The sequence below is a fragment of the Bison bison genome, unplaced genomic scaffold (assembly GCF_000754665.1).
Source record: "Bison bison bison isolate TAMUID 2011002044 unplaced genomic scaffold, Bison_UMD1.0 scf7180017864274, whole genome shotgun sequence".
In the NCBI taxonomy this organism is placed as follows: Eukaryota; Metazoa; Chordata; class Mammalia; order Artiodactyla; family Bovidae; genus Bison; species Bison bison.
Window position 1 is genome coordinate 1971177 of NW_011494846.1, and position 17223 is coordinate 1988399.

A 17223-nucleotide genomic window follows, 5' to 3' on the forward strand; every position below is an offset into this window, starting at 1 on the left:
AATCACATGTGGCCGGAAAAACCTATTCAGGCAGGCTAGAGGACTTCCAAAGGAGTTTGTAGGTTGAAACACTGTCACACCCAGGAATTATTAACTGGAGCTCTAAGCTAACTATTTTTTCAGAGAGAGGTAGTGGGGGACAGCCCCCCGTAAAGTCAGAGGTGTAGGTGAAAGCACAAAGCAGAAAGTAGGCAGACTCTGGTTTTGGGGGTAGATTGCTCGAGGATTTCCAGGGAGACTCCTGAGGCTTGATCCCGCCTTTGCGTATGCCAAGCCTCCTTCCTCATGACCTTTGCCCGGGGCGGAGCTCGCTCCCCGCAGGTGACAGAGGATGAGATGGTTGGATGACAACACTGACTCGATGGACATGAGTTTGAGCAAGCTCAGGGAGATAGTGAAGGACAGGGAGGCCTGGCGTGCTGCAGTCCATGGGGTCTCAAAGAGTCAGACACGAGTTATTGACCAAACAAGAACGAATGGTATCAGCCCCTCCTAGGGAAGCAAGGATTGGGGGCGGGGCGGGGAATTCCCCGAAGGCAAAACCTCAGGGTGCTATTCTGAAGGAGCATCCTAGAGGTAGATTCTGGTCTTGAGGTTGCTGGAGGTTTACACATCTTCTGAAAGATGATCTAACACGAAATAGTGCCAGGTGTCTGCGGCTCAGCTCACCCCATGCGCCATCCCCACCCAGGACCAGGAACAGGGCGCTGGTGGTTAGGCAGCTGTTGAAAAGCCCTGTGATCTGCAACTGTGGGGGCGGAGGCATGAGGGAGAAGGGGGACCCTGGCAGCTGTCTGCTGTCCACCCCTTGAGACCAGAGGGTGCCTGACAGGCACAGCAAAGAAGTTTCAGTGCCAGAATGTGCCAGCTCATCTGATGCATTGGGGTTTTACTAACCTATACTAAACCTGCCCATTTCCCCCTGGTAACGAATGGGACTGACCTATGATGGGGTGGGGTGTCCGCTAATATCGTGTCACCTGATGATTCATAAGGATAAATAATGATGTGTGATTTTTGGTATTCAGAGACGCCTGTCCTTTGGCTAAACAGGAAGACAGCTTTGCTTTTTTTCTCCTGGCTCCAGCCTCTGGGTTTCTAAGCCCTTTTGTGTCTTGGAACATTTTGTGTGAGAACTTGGCAGCAGAAGGCCTGTCCTCAATGAGTGAACCTAGGAGCCCATGTGTACAGACTTCCCAAAATAGAGGCACAAAGAGAGCGGAGGCCTCCTGGGCTTGGCTGGCTTTCTAAGGCGACCGAGGTGTTTGTGGTCAGTTTGAAAGAGCATCTGAACACCCCTGGACCCTAAAGTATTAATTTCCTGGGGCTGCTGTGAAAAAGTCCCTACACCAGGTGCTCAAAAACAGAAATTTTAAACTGTTACTTATCTATTTTTTATTGGCATGCAGTATCTCTAGTTGCAGTATGTGGGCTCAAGGTCCCTGACCAGGGGTTGAACCTGGACCCCCTGCATTGGGAGTGTGGAGTCTTAACTACTGGACCACCAGGGTAGTCCCAAAGCAGCAGAAATTCATTCTCTCAAAGTTCTGCAGAGGAGAAGTCTGAGGTTACCGTGTGGGCAGCGCCATAGTCTCTCTGAATGCTGGAGGGGAGAACGGGTTCTGGGTCTTTCTCCTAGCTTCTGTGGTGTGGCCAGCGATCTTCAGCATCCCTTGGCTGGTAGATTGTTGCTGTGACTGTTGTTGTTTTGTGACTGTTGTTGTTATCTAGTTGCTCAGTCGTGTCTGACTCTTTGCCACCCCATGGACTGTAGCCTGCCAGGCTCCTCTGTCCAGGCAAAAATACTGGAGTGAGTTGCATTTCCTTGCTGGAAATGCATCATTCCATCCCTTCCTTTCTCTTCATGTGGTGTTCTCCCTGAGGGTCTTCGAGTCATCTTCCCTCTGTGTGTGTCCATGTCTCTTCTTTTCTTATAGGGATACCAGTTACATTGGACCAGAAGCCCACCCCCACTTTAGCATGACTTCATCCTAACTAATTAATCTGCAATAATCTGGTTTCCAAGTAAGGTTGAAAGGGAGCAGGACCTTGTGTGGCCCTCCCAGATACGCATTCTTTGTGTGTTCCCTCTTTCTACTTTGTAAGGAAATAGGCTTCTCTCAGCCTCCTTGACCTTCCCAAAGTGCCAAAGGGCAGATTCAAACAACTGCTAATCAGGGAAGGGAGGAGATGCAGAAGCAAGGGAGGAACAGTCAGGAAACAATAGTGCAGCCTCCGGCAGGGTCCTGGTTCCTCCTAAGAAATATACATAATGATATCTTGAGTTCTTCATAAGGAACTGAGGTTCCCACCCAAGTGAAGGATGGTGACTTCAGGCTAAGGGCAAGGTTCCTGGAGCACTGCCCTGTTACTCACCAATAAGAACAGAATCACACACCCTGCAGCCCTCACTCCAAATTTTACCTACAAAACCTTTTCCCCAAGAGCCACTGGAGAGTTTGAGGGTTTTGAGCATGAGCCACCTGTTCTCCTTTGTTGGCCCTGCAATAAGCCTTTCTCTGCTCCAAACTCCAACATCTTGGTTTATTTGGCCTTGTTGTGCATCAGTCATTGGAACTTCTGTTTCATAACAAAAGCCCCACCTTCATGCCTCACCTAATCCTAACCACCTCTCAAAGAAAGACCTCATCTCCAAACACCACCCCATTGGGAGAGTTAGTGAAACAGGAGGGAAGGGGGCAGGGCACGACATAGTCCAAGGACACAACATAAACCAATTAGAATCAAATGGGATCAAGATGGCAGACAAGACTAGACCTTGATCCTCAATCAGCAAGCTAAATGACACACCCAGAGGTGCCATGACTGTTCCAAGACACTGTCAAAAGACCAAGGAGTGGGTGGTGGCCCAACTCCTGGGAATCTCCACCCCTTCCCCCCAAATAGATGGAATAATCCTCCCACTCATTGGCGTATGAAATTACCCAGGCTATAAAAACTATCCAGCCACATGGCCCACACTCTCTCTGTGGAGTGTGCTCCTCTCTGAACCTGGATAAATCCACTTCTTACCTATCATTTTGTCTCTCACCAAATTCTTTCTGCAATGAGACATCAAGAAACCTGATCTTCATTAGGTATCGGAACCACGTATCCTGGGTTTTGGCTGGGTTCAAGTCCCAATCTGAAGTAAACAGTTTCATTAAGTCTTCAGCATAAGAATTTTCAGGGGAGACAAACCCCTAGCCCATAACAGACTTCAATATGTCTTTTGGAAGTACCCTGGATACCTACCCATGCGAGCAGCTACAGGGGTCACCAGTGATAGAGGGGTGAGTGACTTCTCTGAGCTAGATCCTCCAGCAGGATGGGAGTCACAACCCCTAACATAGAATTTGGCCTCCTCAAATTAGTCCTTTAATGATCCAGCCATTTGATACTGAAATCTGCATGGGGCACACCCCAATCTTTGGGAGGAGCAGGGGTTAACCCGGATTAATCTCTTAGGAAACACAGCCAGCTAAAGCTGAGGGAGCTCTCTCAGGGAAATGCTAGCCCAGGCAGTGCTCCTGGAAGCTGGTGTGTGTTAGTTGCTCAGTTGTGCCTGACTCTGCAACCCCATGGACTCTAGCCTACCAGGCTCCTCTGTTCATGGAATTTCCCAGGCAAGAATACTGGAGTAGTTTGCCATTTCCTTCTTGAGGGTGTCTTCCTGACCCAGGGATCAAAGCTGAGTCACCTGCATTGCAGGCAGATTCTTTACCATCTGAGCCACCAGGGAAGCCCTGAAATTGAAACTGAAGTTGCTCAGTCATATCCGACTTTGTGACCCCGTGGACTGTAACCAGCCAGGCTCCTCCATCTGTGGGATTTCCCAGGCAAGAATACTGAAGTGGGTTGCCATTTCCCTCTCCAGGGGATCTTCCCAACCCAGGGATCGAACCTGGGTCTCCTGCATTGCAGGCAGATGCTTTACCGTCTGAGCCACCAGGGAAGCCCAAGAGAAGCCCCAGTGAGCCACAAAGCAAAGCAAAGTCAGTACATCTCCTCAATAGGAAACCACCTCCGGAGGGCACAGCCTAGCCAGGCTTGCCAGTTTCCCTCCTCGCGCCCCATCACAGACCAGGGCCCTGCTCACACTGTCTACACAAGTACTGCCCTGCGACTTTCCATTTCACACTCACAGTCCCTGCCCTCCATCCCCACCTTGAAGATCACGTGACGGAGCTGGAGGCCTTCCCCAAGGACCAGCTCTCTCTGCTGGGTCTGCTCTCCAGGCCTCCCCTCTGCCCTCTCTCCCCCTGCCCCGGGTATTTAAGTAGGCACGTCTTTGTTTGGAAACACTGTGCTCACCACTATTAATAATACATCGAGAGGCACCGTCTCCAAGGAACTCCAAGTGCTTCACAGGCATTATCTAATTAGCCCTCACCCAAAGCCCCGCTCCAGCAAAGCCTCCAGGGGAACAGGGGCTGATTCAGAGCTGCAGAGGGATGGAGACCTCCTCGGGACTGTTGGCGAGGGCACAAGGTACAGAACTTACCCAGGAGACGGGGTGACACCACTTCCAGTGAGAAGATTATTCCAAAATACTCCCCTTGCTCCTGGGAAACTGGATGAAAAGAATGGTTTGCCCCACAAGGGAATTACTTTACTACCTGTACAGGTAAGTCACCAGCCCTGGGGACGCTGCCGTATGCCAGTCAGGGCCCTCAAGATGAACGCCCTTGTCACGTGTTTACTCTCTAACTGTCCCATCACTGGGTGCCCACCCCACCCTGCTTCCATCACCTCCTTTCAGCTTCTTTTTCTTTTTTTCTTTAACAAAAACACCTTTATTTTTTGTCTTAAAAAAACTGTTCTTCTTCCAAAATAATCATGATTAACTTACAAAAATGGGCATGAACAGGGCATCCCCAAAGCATTTCCCTTTAATGGGAAACTTGGCTTCACAGAATACAAACATGGAAAGGTTAAAAAAAATTCTATTTCGTTATCACCGTAAGACAAAACAGGATATAGCGTAAGTCAAGGAAATCCATTCATACTTCAGGTCCTTCTCCACCAGGAACCGGCGTTGTTATACCATTTCCATTTCACAAAACTTGGTCTAATTTAGTAATTCTTCTTCCTTCTGGTGTGACTTCAAATTCAGGGACATCTTCCAGTACCATACTGACAAACTCATCCAATTCCAGTAGGGTAGCAACAGTCTCCCATCACTCTTCGTCACAATGTGAATTCTTGATCCTACGCACTTGTCCATGAGCCCTACAGGGAGCGGCTATGATGGGCTGGTGGTCTACTTGCTGCTTCTCTTGATGGGGCCACCCAAAGTGGGAGGGGAAACTGGAGAGGAGCAGTCAGTGTGGCCCCTCAGGGGTGCCCGTCTTCCCCTGAACCCTCCCCGTCTTCCCACCTGACACACTGCCTCCATGTGGGAAGCGCCCATCGTAGCCAGAGTGTTCAAGGCCCACCAGGTGAGGCTCCCCAGCCACCCTCCTGAGACCCAAATGGACCTCACACATTCGCTGGCTTCCTGCACATCCAGTTAGCCGGTTTACCCTCGGCACCTAGCTCAGGACCTCACTCCCACCTTGAAAGTATTCTCTATGTATTTGGTGATATATAATGGGAATGCTAATGCTTTTATCTTCTCAAAAATCCTCTAGAAGATGGGGCTGAAATTTTTCTCTGCACAAATTATCAAAATGAGGCTGAACTGACTGGGGGACTTTCCTGGCGTCCAACAGCTCACGGGTAGCAAAACCCTGGACGGAACCCAGATCCTCACATTTCCAGGAAGGAACTTTGCCTTTCCTACCACATCCCAGCCCACCTGCCCCTCTTGGAGATTTCAGAACACTCACATTACCAAAACCTAAAGTGAAGTGAAAGTCTCTCAGTCATGGCCAACTCTTTGCAAACCCATGGACATGGAATTCTCCAGGCCAGAACACTGGAGTGGGTAGCCTTTCCCTTCTCCAGGGGATCTTCCCAACCCAGGGACTGAACCCAGGTCTCCCACATTGCAAGCAGATTCTTTACCCAAGAATACTGGAGTGGGTAGCCTATCCTTTCTCCAGCAGATCTTCCTGACCCAGGAATCAAACTGGGGTCTCCTGCATTGCAGGCAGATTCTTTACCAACTGAGTTATCAGAGAAGCCCTACAAAACTAAAACTATGTGCCATCTGTGAGGAAGAAGACCACTGCCATGGTATGAAATGCAAGCACAGAGAAGAAACAGGGACATTTTCCCCTTGGAGACTATTTTGAAAATTAGACTACATTTGGGGAGAGTAGAGCAGTGTCAGAGTGGTTAACAGAGGTCCGTAGGCAGAGTCAGCAATTGCCTTCCCTAAGCTCATTCCAGAACTGACAAGCATTGATGTTAAGGTTTTACATAAATAGAATCAGCCGAAGAAGAGTTATAATAACTCTTACGTAGCACAGAGCAGTTACAAATGTGTGATGTACTGTCACATTCATTGGGCCGCATAAAGCCCCCGCATGATGAATCCTGCAATTCTTATTTTTACAGTTGAGAAAACTGATGCGCAAAGATTCCTTGCCTAGAGACACAGAGCTGGTAAATTTCAATTACACTCCAGCCCCGGATGTGCGATGCTAAGTTGGTGCTCTTTCCACGTGGATCACAGCCACCTCCCAAATCCTGTTATGATTGCAGAACTACGGCCTTGACGTGAGCTTTCTGTTACTTGAAATTAAAAAACAATCATAATAGATAGTTTTAAACAACTCCCTCATCAGAATAACAACCCACTGATGTAACAATGGACAGGGAAGCCTGGTGTGCTGCAGTCCATGGGGTCGCAAAGAGTCGGACACAACTTAGCTACTGAACAACAAATAACAGTATGTAGATATTAGGTGTTGGAGCTTCCCTGGTGGCTCAGGTGGTAGAGAATCTGCCTGCAATGCAGGGTTCGATCCCTGGGTCAGGAAGATCCACTAGAGAAGGGAATGGCTACCCACCCCAGTATTCTTGCCTGGAGAATTCCATGGACAGAGGAATCAGGCAGGTTTCTATTATACGGTCAGCTCTGTGTCTTTTGAGGGCTTAAGTTTGACTTTTGTGAGGTCAGAGTTGTTCCTCAGAAAGGGAACAAAGGTGAGTTTTCAAGTCAGGATTTTAAACAGCATATGGTCTAATGGCTCATTTTGTAGATGAAGGATAAAGGCGCTGAAATGTGCAGTCACTTCTCTAGACAACTCTCGCGGCCAACACACCCTGACCTCTGAACCCAAGCACAGTAAGTTGCGTGGTCTCAGGTGGTTCTGGGAATTAAAAAGATAGCATGCACAAAGTTCCCCATGCCTGGGCTGGCATAGTGTGGATAATCAACAATGGCCCACTGCTTTTTATCAGTGACTCACAGTGTGGTATTGGGGGAGGGATGTAAGTAACTGACACTCCCCTATCAGTTATAGGACAGAGAGACCTCACCCAGAGTGGAGAAGGAACCAGGTCCCTGAGCTTGACTCGGTAACCAGCCACGGTCATCTGCAGAGAGGCAGACTGACCCCGAGTCCCAGGTGATACCTAGGGTCCCTCAGGGGGGTGTGCCAAGCAACCAGGTATCACAGATCATCCTCACAAGGACTCAGCCATTGTCACCATGTGTGAAGTGACCAGGAGTTCTGGAAGAAGCTGAGAAACTCTGTTGCTGAAATTCTGAAAAACAATGGGGCACAGGCTGCCCAGAACGGCAGCCTCCCCACCCCAGACAACTGCTGAGCATGGAGGCCCCGGGGCTCAAGGATACCCAGGGGCTCACACCCCAGGAGACAAGGCCTGGCAGGCCCAGATGGGACACTCCTGAGCATTCTCAGACACATCTAGAAGTGATTCCACAGGGGCTGGAGGTCCTAGTGAGCCCACAGGAGAAGGGCCCACCACGGGGGAGTGGCTGCAGTAAGTCACAGGGACCCCACGCCTACCAGGAGCTGCAGAAGCCCGTGGAGACATGGACCCGAGGGGGCAAAGCCCAGCCCTGATTTAATAAACTGCAGCAGGAATGGAGCTTCTGTCTCCTAGGAATGGGCTGGATACAGCTCAGAAAGAGGAGAAAGACTTCATCCAAGGGAAGCCCAGGCCACCAAAAGCAACTGTGATCATTTCGCATTGTATTGTAAACCAGCCCTTACAGAAAGCTAACATAAGCACCCCGCTCCCTGTCCCCAGCACGAAATGATCACAAGATAAATGTCAAGTGTCTTTCCCTGCTTCTCTTCCAAGAGTGAATCTCATCTGAAAATCAGTGGGACCGCATGCACTCCAGTGGATCATCCAAAGAGCGGAGGTGCTTACGTAGATTCAAAGGCTGGAGATGGACCCTCTGCTTGTTAGCTGAGCATTTCTCATTCTCCTTATTTATAAACGGGAGGTAACGCCACCCCTAGGCTACCTTCCCCATCTCACTGTGAAGATTAAATGAGACTGTGAAAAAGGGAAGGATTTTATCAGATGCTGAAGGGCTGCAAGGCCTTCATCATTCCTATTTGCCCAACACTTCTCTGAGGTTGGTGCACAGAGGCTGAAACGCCCCTTCCCCCGGCCCTTCCCCCTCACAACATCGGGGCGGCCACCCCCTCTCTCTAACAGACACGTTTTTTTAAGCAATAAATTCATGGGATTTATCTGATCACCACTTTGCTCAAGCAAATCGTTTTTCCAATCTAAATTCAGTAGCAGCTGCAGCAACTGTAAAATGACTTCCTCTTCTCAACACTTTGCTTCAGTGACGGGAGGAAAATGAGACAAACTGTAAGGTGTGTTCTGCACTTCACTCCATATTATAAAAGTCCCAACACAATAATCCTTTGCAATTATTTCCAGAGTCAGAGGGAGCAGAGGGTGGGAAGAGGGAGGAGAGGAACAAAGCTGTTGCTGAGTCATTCAGTCGCTCAGTTGTGTCCAACTCTTTGCAACCCCATGGACTGCAGCACACCAGGCCTCCCTGTCCATCACCAACTCCTGGAGTTTACTTAAACGCATGTCCATTGAGTCGGTGATGCCATCCGACCATCTCATCTTCTGTCGTCCCTTTCTTCTCTTGCCTTCAATCTTGCCAAACTAGGAGGCCAAAAATCAGAGGGTGACTCAGGAGGCAGTGACCAACTGGAGGCGGAGGAAGACTGGCCTAGAGTCGTAGGTCATAGTGAAACTGTGGAGCTCAGAATGGGATTTGAACCCACGTTCTAGGACTCGAGCCAGTTAAACTCAGACTGGGACTTGATTCCTGGTCATGAAGCTAAGATCCCACAGGCCTCATGGCCAAAAAATCAAAACATAAAACAGAAGTGATAATGCAAGAAATTCAATAAAAACTTATAAAAAATGGCCAATATCAAAAAGATCTTTTTAAAAGTGGGGGGGGATTTATTTAGAGAGAAACACACTCCACAGAGAGTGGGCCATCTCAGAAGGTGACAGACCCCGAAATATGGCATGGTTAGTTTTGGGGTTTGGGTAATTTCAAAGGCTAAAGAACAGTAGGATTATTCCAAGGACTATGGGGGAAGGCGCAGAGATTTCCAGGAATTGAACCACTGCCCATTCTTTGATCTTGGATAGTTGGCCAGGGAACTATCACAGCACTGGTGGGTATGTCACTCAGCTTATGCAAATATATTACAAGAAGTATATAATGAGGTTCAAGGTCCACTGGAAGTCAAATCATTGCATCTTGGACCTAGCTGGTTCTAACCAGTTTGCTGGCTTAAAACTCAACATTCACAAAATGAAGATCATGACGTCCAGTCTCATCACTTCATGGCAAATAGATGGGGAAACAATGGAAACAGTAAGAGACTTTATTTTCTTGGCTCCAAAATCACTGCAAGTGGTGACTGCAGCCATGAAATCAAAAGACACTTACTCCTTGGAAGAAAAACTATGACAAACCTAGATAGAATATTAAAAAGCAGAGACATTACATTGCCAACAAAGGTCTGTATAGTCAAACCTATGGTTTTTCCAGTAGTCATGTATGGATATGAGAGTTGGACCATAAAAAAAGTTAAGCACTGAAGAATTGATGCTTTAGAACTGTGGTGTTGGAGAAGACTCTTGAGAGTCCCTTGGACTGCAAGGAGATCCAACTAGTGCCCTGAATATTCAATGGAAGGACTGATGCTGAAGCAGAAACTCCAAATTCTTTGGCCACATGATGTGAAGAACTGACTCATTGGGAAAGACTCTGATGCTGGGAAAGACTGAATGCAGGAGGAGAAGGGGACGACAGAGAATGAGATGGTTGGATGGCATCACCAACTCAATGGACATGCGTTTGAGTAAGCTCCAGGAGTTGGTAATGGACAGGTAAGCCTGGAGTGCTGCAGTCCATGGGATCACAAAGAGCTGGACACAACTGAGCGACTGAACTGAACTGAACCAGTTTGGCATGCAACATACAAGTTTTGGGTTTCCCCGTTGGCTCAGATGATTAAGAATTCACCTGCAATGCAGGAGACCTGGGTTTGACCTCTAGGTTGGGAAGTTACTCTGGAGAAGGGAATGGCAACAGATTCCACTATTCTTGCCTGGAAAATTCCATGGACAGAGCTGTTGGGCTACAGTCCATGGTGTTGCAAACGGTCAGATATGATTGAGCAACAAACACTTTCCCTTTTCACTTTTCATCACTATGTCATTCTTTAAAGGTTGTATCCCACTCCCTACCCTCCTGTTTCAGTGGGTCATAGGTCAGGGTGGCCATCGCCTGCCCCTCTTCCCCTCCCACATCCACATCTTGCCACCTGCTCTCCACATCCTCTCTCTCCCCTCTCAGCTCTTAAAGTCCACTCCTAGGTTCCAACAGAAGTCTGGGGTTTCAGCATGGAGTCACCATTCTCCTCCCAGGTGGGGGCCTTAGTTCCTGCAGAATATGTCAAAAAGATGCAACAGATTACTATGTATTTCCCTTGAGGGGAACGAGGACTCTGTTTTATCACAGCACTGTCGTTTCTTGACCACTTTCCTTTCCTGCATTCCCTCACTTCCCTAGTTAGTAACTGCTCGAGTCCACTGTTTGGAACTCAGGGAATGTCACACACTAGAGTGTGTGCTGGGGTCAAGGGGTCGAATGCAGAGGCCCTTTTGTCCCCAGGAAGGTCCTTTGGGGTCCCATTTGGCTTCAATCCCCACTTTTATTTTTTATTATTATTATTTTTTTACTTTTTGGCTATACCTCAGGGCATCTTAGTCCCCAGATCAGGGATCAAACCCACACCCCCTGCAGTGCAAGCTTGGAGTCCTAACCACTGGACTGCCAGAGAAGTCCCTTGGTTACTATTACTAACTCTATGCTGCCTTTTCTGACCGGACTGCATCCCTATTACCATCCTCCAGCCTCCCCATGTGCACTCAGAACAACCTGTACTCCACCCCCGGCCCCAGCATCATCTTACCGTCCTGTGTCCTGGTTACCTTCCACTGTACAACAAACTACCCCAAGACCAGGGGCTGAAAGTAATGACACCATTTACTTTGCTCAAGAATCTGCATTTAGACGGGTTTGGCAAGGGTGGCTTTTCTCAGCTCCTGTTGGCATCAGCTGGGGTGGCCTGGAGACTAAGATCTTAAGCCGCATCCACTCACAGGCCCTGTGCTAAATGCAGGCAAGCAGCTGAGACCTTCGCTGGGGCTCTGGATCAGAACATGGACCTGTGACCTCTGCAGGTGCCTTGGGCTTCCTCATGGGGCCTGAGTTCCAAGGGCAAGGGTCCCAACAGGAAAAGAGCCAAGAGGGAACCATATCGTCCTGAATGACCTAACCTCGGAAGCCATACTGTTGCTTCCTCTGGCCTATTCACTGAGCAGTCACAAAGGTCCTCCAAGGTCAAGGCTAGAGGAAATAGACTCCCTTTCAATGGACCAGTATCAGATTCTAGAAAAGCATTTTGTTGTTGTTTAGTCTCTAAGTTGTGTCCAACTCTTTGCGACCCCATGGACTGTAGCCTGCCAGGCTCCTCTGTCCATGGGACTTCCCAGGCAAGAATACTGGAGTGGTTTGCCATTTTCCTTCTCCTGGAGATCTTCTCAACCCAGGGATCTAATCCATGTCTCCTGAGTTGGCAGGTGGATTCTTTACCACTGAGCCACCAGGGAAGCTTCCTGGAAAGCATGTGGGACTAGACATAATACTGTACTAGCCATGTCTTTTATTTTCTGTATTCTGATGCTTTGATATATCTGGGGCCTTGCTGCCCTTGGAGAGACTGCCCTCCCAGGGTTAACCAACCTTAGAGATAGTCAACAACTTCCCCACAAGTGCACTTTCCAAATACAAACCAGCCGATCCAAAGCCCACACCCCAACCATCCACCTTATCAGCTCTCACACTCTGGGCCACTCTGTACCTGCCCTAATCACCCCAGGACCCAGTGCCAGACAATGAGGGACCGTCCCTGTCTTCCAGCGCCTGATAGAACTATTCCAACTAGCCAGGCCTACGCCTGTTTTTCCTGCCTCACGGTACCTTCCCACAGAAGCCACTCAGTTCAGTTCAGTTCAGTTGCTCAGTCATGTCCAACTCTTTGCGAGTCCATGAACCGCAGCACGCCAGGCCTCCCTGTCCATCACCAACTCCCGGAGTCCACCCAAACCCATGTTCATTGAGTCAGTGATGCCATCCAACCATCTCATCCTCTGTCATCCCCTTCTCCTCCTGCCCTCAGTCTTTCCCAGCATCAAGGTCTTTTCAAATGAGTCAGCTCTTTGGATCAGGTGGCCAAAGTATTGGAGTTTCTGCTTCAGCATCAGTCCTTCTAATGAACACCCAGGACTGATCTCCTTTAGGATGGACTGGTTGGATCTCCTTGCAGTCCAAGGGACTCTTAAGAGTCTTCTCCAGCACCACAGTTCAAAAGCATTAATTCTTCTGCGCTCAGCTTTCTTTATGGTCCAACTCATATCCATACATGATCACTGGAAAAACCATAGCCTTGACTAGATGGACCTTTGTTGACAAGGTAATGTCTCTGCTTTTAAATATGCTGTATAGGTTGGTCATAACTTTCCTTCCAAGGAGTAAGCGTCTTTTAATTTCATGGCTGCAATCACCATCTGCAGTGATTTTGGAACCCACAAAAATAAAGTCAGCCACTGTTTCCACATCTATTTGCTATGAAGTGATGGGACCAGATGCCATGATCTTAGTTTTCTGAATGTTGAGCTTTAAGCCAACTTTTTCACTCTCCTCTTTCACTTTCATCAAGAGGCTCTTTAGTTCTTCTTCACCTTCTGCCGTAAGGGTGGTGTCATCTGCATATCTAGAAAGCCTCTTACCCACATTTTCTCCCTCCCTCTGCTTCCTGATGACATTGGTGCTTTCCCACGTGGCCCCCTGTGGCAGCACTTGCCCCCTCATCTTAAAATCTGTGAGGATACAAGCTATCTTTTCCATGGTAAAAGTCTCCTGATCTCTTGGCCTTACTACACCTCAAATTTTCTATTCCTCTGCCATGTGTGTTCTGCTTAGTCTCTCAGTCATGTACGACTCTTTGTGACCCCATGGACTGTAGCCCACCAGGCTCCTCTGTCCATGGGAATTCTCTAGACAAGAATACTGGAGTGGGTTGCCATGCCCTCCTCCAGGGGATCTTCCCAACCCAGGGATCGAACCCAGGTCTCCTGAATTACAGGCAGATTCTTTACCTTCTGAGCCACCAGGGAAGCCCATGAATACACCGTATTTTAGGAAAATACTGTGGCCATTTGGGGGAACTACAATTTTGCACACTCTGTATTCTACTTGATTATGAACTTGCCTTTCTTATCCTGACTTTGTGCACACAAAAAACAGATCTTTTTATCTCTCTTTTTTTTAATCTCCTCATCCCCTGTGCCTAGTACCTAGGATGTTTGTTGACAGACTAGCTAATGGAATTTTTGACAGCCATACACCACCTGTGTCCTCCTTATTTAGCATCCAATGAGAAAGGGCTCTGCACAGACCTTGAACACACCCAGCCACAGTGGTTGCACACTCAGCCTGTTCTCTGCTCCACTGTGCTGAAGCACACACCCAAAACAGCCAGCTCCTCTCACCTCTGCTCTGTGAGGTTTCCTGGGATAGAGCCAGCCTCCTGTGAGTCTCAGGGGTGGGACAGGTGTGGAGCCAGAGTGGGAACCTCCGAGGCGAGTCTCACCACTGGGAGGCTGCACTGGCAGGCAGGGCGCTGGGAGAAGCTGGTCTCTGAGTCACCCGCAGCTGTGCACGCAAACAGCTGGGGTGTCCCTCATCCAGGCAGCTCAGGCCCACTCTAATTTAGGAAAATTTCTCCAGGTGGTCCCCAAGAGTCATGCTCCCAACTGCCCTTATCATAGGAAAGTGGAGAAACCCGGGACAGTTTTGCCTCTAACAAAGATGGCAACAAGAAAGCTCAAAAGCAGGGAAATGCTCCTTCATCCTCCGGGTTTGCAGTCCCTTCTCCCATTCCTCCTATAGGGCAAGGGTATCCCAAAAGGGCCAGTACCTGCCTCCTCAAGCCCACGCACTACAGGAAAGGAAGGGTACTTTCGTGAGGTTTACACCAAGTGAGGAGGTCAGGAAAGACGCCCCACATCTCTTCCACCTGCGTGTCAGATGCTGGAATCCTCCTGACAATTAACAAAATCTAATTTTATCTAAGGAGAGATGAGATGCACAATGCTAATACTCCTGAGAGAAACAGCAAGTTGGTTTAAGGTCAGTCGGTGCTTATTCCAACAAACAGCCCTTCTTTGTGAGCAGATTTGATTGAGGGGCAGAAGCAGAGAGGAAACTCGGGGTGGGGGGCAAATATGGAGGGTGGAGGAAGGATTCTATGTCTCCTTTCCCAGGAGGCTCCCTTCCTTCTGCCAAGACCTTGTCTCATCATCTTATTCAGTGTCAAGGAGCTGTCAGCAAAGCCATTCCATTCACATTCCCTACAGCCCTCGGATCCCTTTCTCCAAGTTATCCAATTCATCTGAGCTGTCTGGTCCTTGCTCAAAGTTCTCTGCAGAAAAATGGTTTTTTCATACATTGAGAGTACAATTTTTCTCAGCCAAATTTCAGATTTTCAATGCAATATCATTCACGCTAGCAAAAAGGTAAAAATCACCTGTGTCCATCAACAGATGAATGGATAAACAAATAAACACACAATGGAATATGATTCAGTCTTGAAACGGAATGAAGTTCTGACACACATCCCAACATGAACTTCAAAGACTTTATACTAAGTAAAATAAGCCAGACACAAAAGGACAAATATTATATGATTTTACTTATATGAGGTGCCTAAAACAGGCAAATTTATGGAAACATTCTACAGTAGAATGTGGTTACTGGGGGCTGGGGGAGGGAGGAACGGGTAGTGATCGTTTCATGGGTATAGAGTTTCTGTTTAGAATGATGAAAAAGTTCAGGAAATGGACTGTGGTGATCGTTGAACAGACATGTGAATATATTTCATACCACCGAATTGTATACCTTGTTCAGTCGCCAAGTCGTGTCTGACTCTGCAACCGCACGGACTGCAACACACCAGGCTTCCTTGTCCTTCACCATATTTGTATACCTAAAAGTGGTTGAAATTTAAATTTTAGGCTATATACATCCTACCAAAAAAAATTTTTGTAATGTTTTTAACCAATGACCACTGTCCCCAGGCTCTCACATGTCTTTTGTTCTATTTTTGCCCCAGCACTCTATGTTGATTGATTGAGCAACGCCAAGCAGAGAAGAATCATGTCCAGGAACAAGGGGAATCTGGTTAGGTGAAGCTTCTGACCCCATGGACAAGCCAGCTCTTATGCCAAAAACAAAGGCTGGGCTGTTTCCACGCTGCCCCAGTAACACACCTGTGCAGCCTCCGCTCTGTTGCATCAGCCTTTCCATAACCACCTTTCACCCGCAAACTCAAGTTCTAACTCCTTAGGCCAGAGTTCAACACCCTCCCATCTGGCCCCAGCCCAACTTTCCAATGTCCCCCTCACCAGCAACCTCTACAAACTACTCCGACCCTTTGGCCTATTCCCCATTCTCCAAACACACCTTGCAATTTCGCTGCTGTATCTCCCGCCCGCCTTCAAAGTCCATCCTGAGCCCAGCGCCTCAGGGGTCCCTCCTCAAGCTGGTCCTCTTCACTGAGACACAAGCCCTTCCTGAACTCAGGGCTCGCGGTATTCTTCGTCGGCATACTTCTCTTTATTGCTTAGTTATACAACAGATCTACCTATCAGTGCTGGTGATTAGATTCTAAGATTAAGCTCTAAGGAACTTTAAGAGATTATTTCATTCGACTCCCTTAATAGGTATCGAGAACACAAAGCCTGAACAATGACTTGCCAGGGGCCTCAGCACTCATTAGTAGCAGAGGAGGGTGGAGAATTCCTGCCCTCGTATAGACTCCATCCTGTCTCCTCCATAGCACCACACAGCCTCTCAGAACTCTTTTAAATGCGTCAGCCTTATTGTGCCCAACGGGGTTTTGAAGCTCCATCCAGGCAGGCAAGGACCACACCCCATGCCCTTGGCATCCTCACAACACCCAGCACAGTCTTAATAAGTCCATGTTGAAACCAAAAAGGTGTTTCTAGGTCAGCCCCTTAACTGCTCTGGCCTAAAATTTCTCTTAACAGTTTCTTAAGAAAGTGATCGTTTTCTCCTCTTCCTTATTTGGAATATCTTCCTTATGAGTTCTTTGGGAGTGAGTTAGACAAACCAAAACAAAAGCAGGTGGATAATACAGTTGAAGAAACTCAGCCAGTTTTTGCAACCTCAGATGTACAATTCAGGTTACTTCTTGGCCCAAACTGTGGACCCACCGTAAGTTGAACCAGACAGACTTGCTCTAATTTTATCTCCACTTTGCAGGCAGACAGCATCCCTGGATTGGTTCACTTCATTTATTTCCTAGACCATTACTCCATTGCTCTCGCTGTCTCGGCCATGTGGGCGTTCTCTCAGTTGGAACATACAGAAGCTCCGTACAGCTCTTAGAAAGGAAAGAGGAAAAGAACGGGAAAACACAGGTTTATCCCACTCATAACAGAGACAAAAGCCTCCTGGCAGGCCTGGCAGTATCTACTTAGGGGGTGATTTTGCAGACGTCCCATCACCTAGGACAAGGCCAGCTCTCTTCCTGCAGGTGAGCTATGTCCCCTGCTCCAGTCCAGAGGAAGCCATCAGAGCAGGACATGAACTGTGTCATCACAGACCACAAAACCCAAAGGTCCTGGCTGCAAGGATGGGGGCCTTCTGCTGGC

The 17223-nt window shown here is 48.3% G+C and overlaps 1 non-coding gene and 1 pseudogene across 1 annotated transcript; both read right to left on the reverse strand.

Annotated features, from left to right (window-relative positions):
* Window positions 1–3883: 3883 nt before the first annotated feature.
* TRNAC-GCA lies at window positions 3884–3955 on the reverse strand. The gene has a single exon. It is a non-coding gene; the product is annotated as a tRNA-Cys (tRNA).
* A 1048-nt stretch (window positions 3956–5003) lies between these two features.
* Window positions 5004–5413, reverse strand: LOC104995088 (annotated as a pseudogene).
* Between the last annotated feature and the right edge of the window lie 11810 nt (window positions 5414–17223).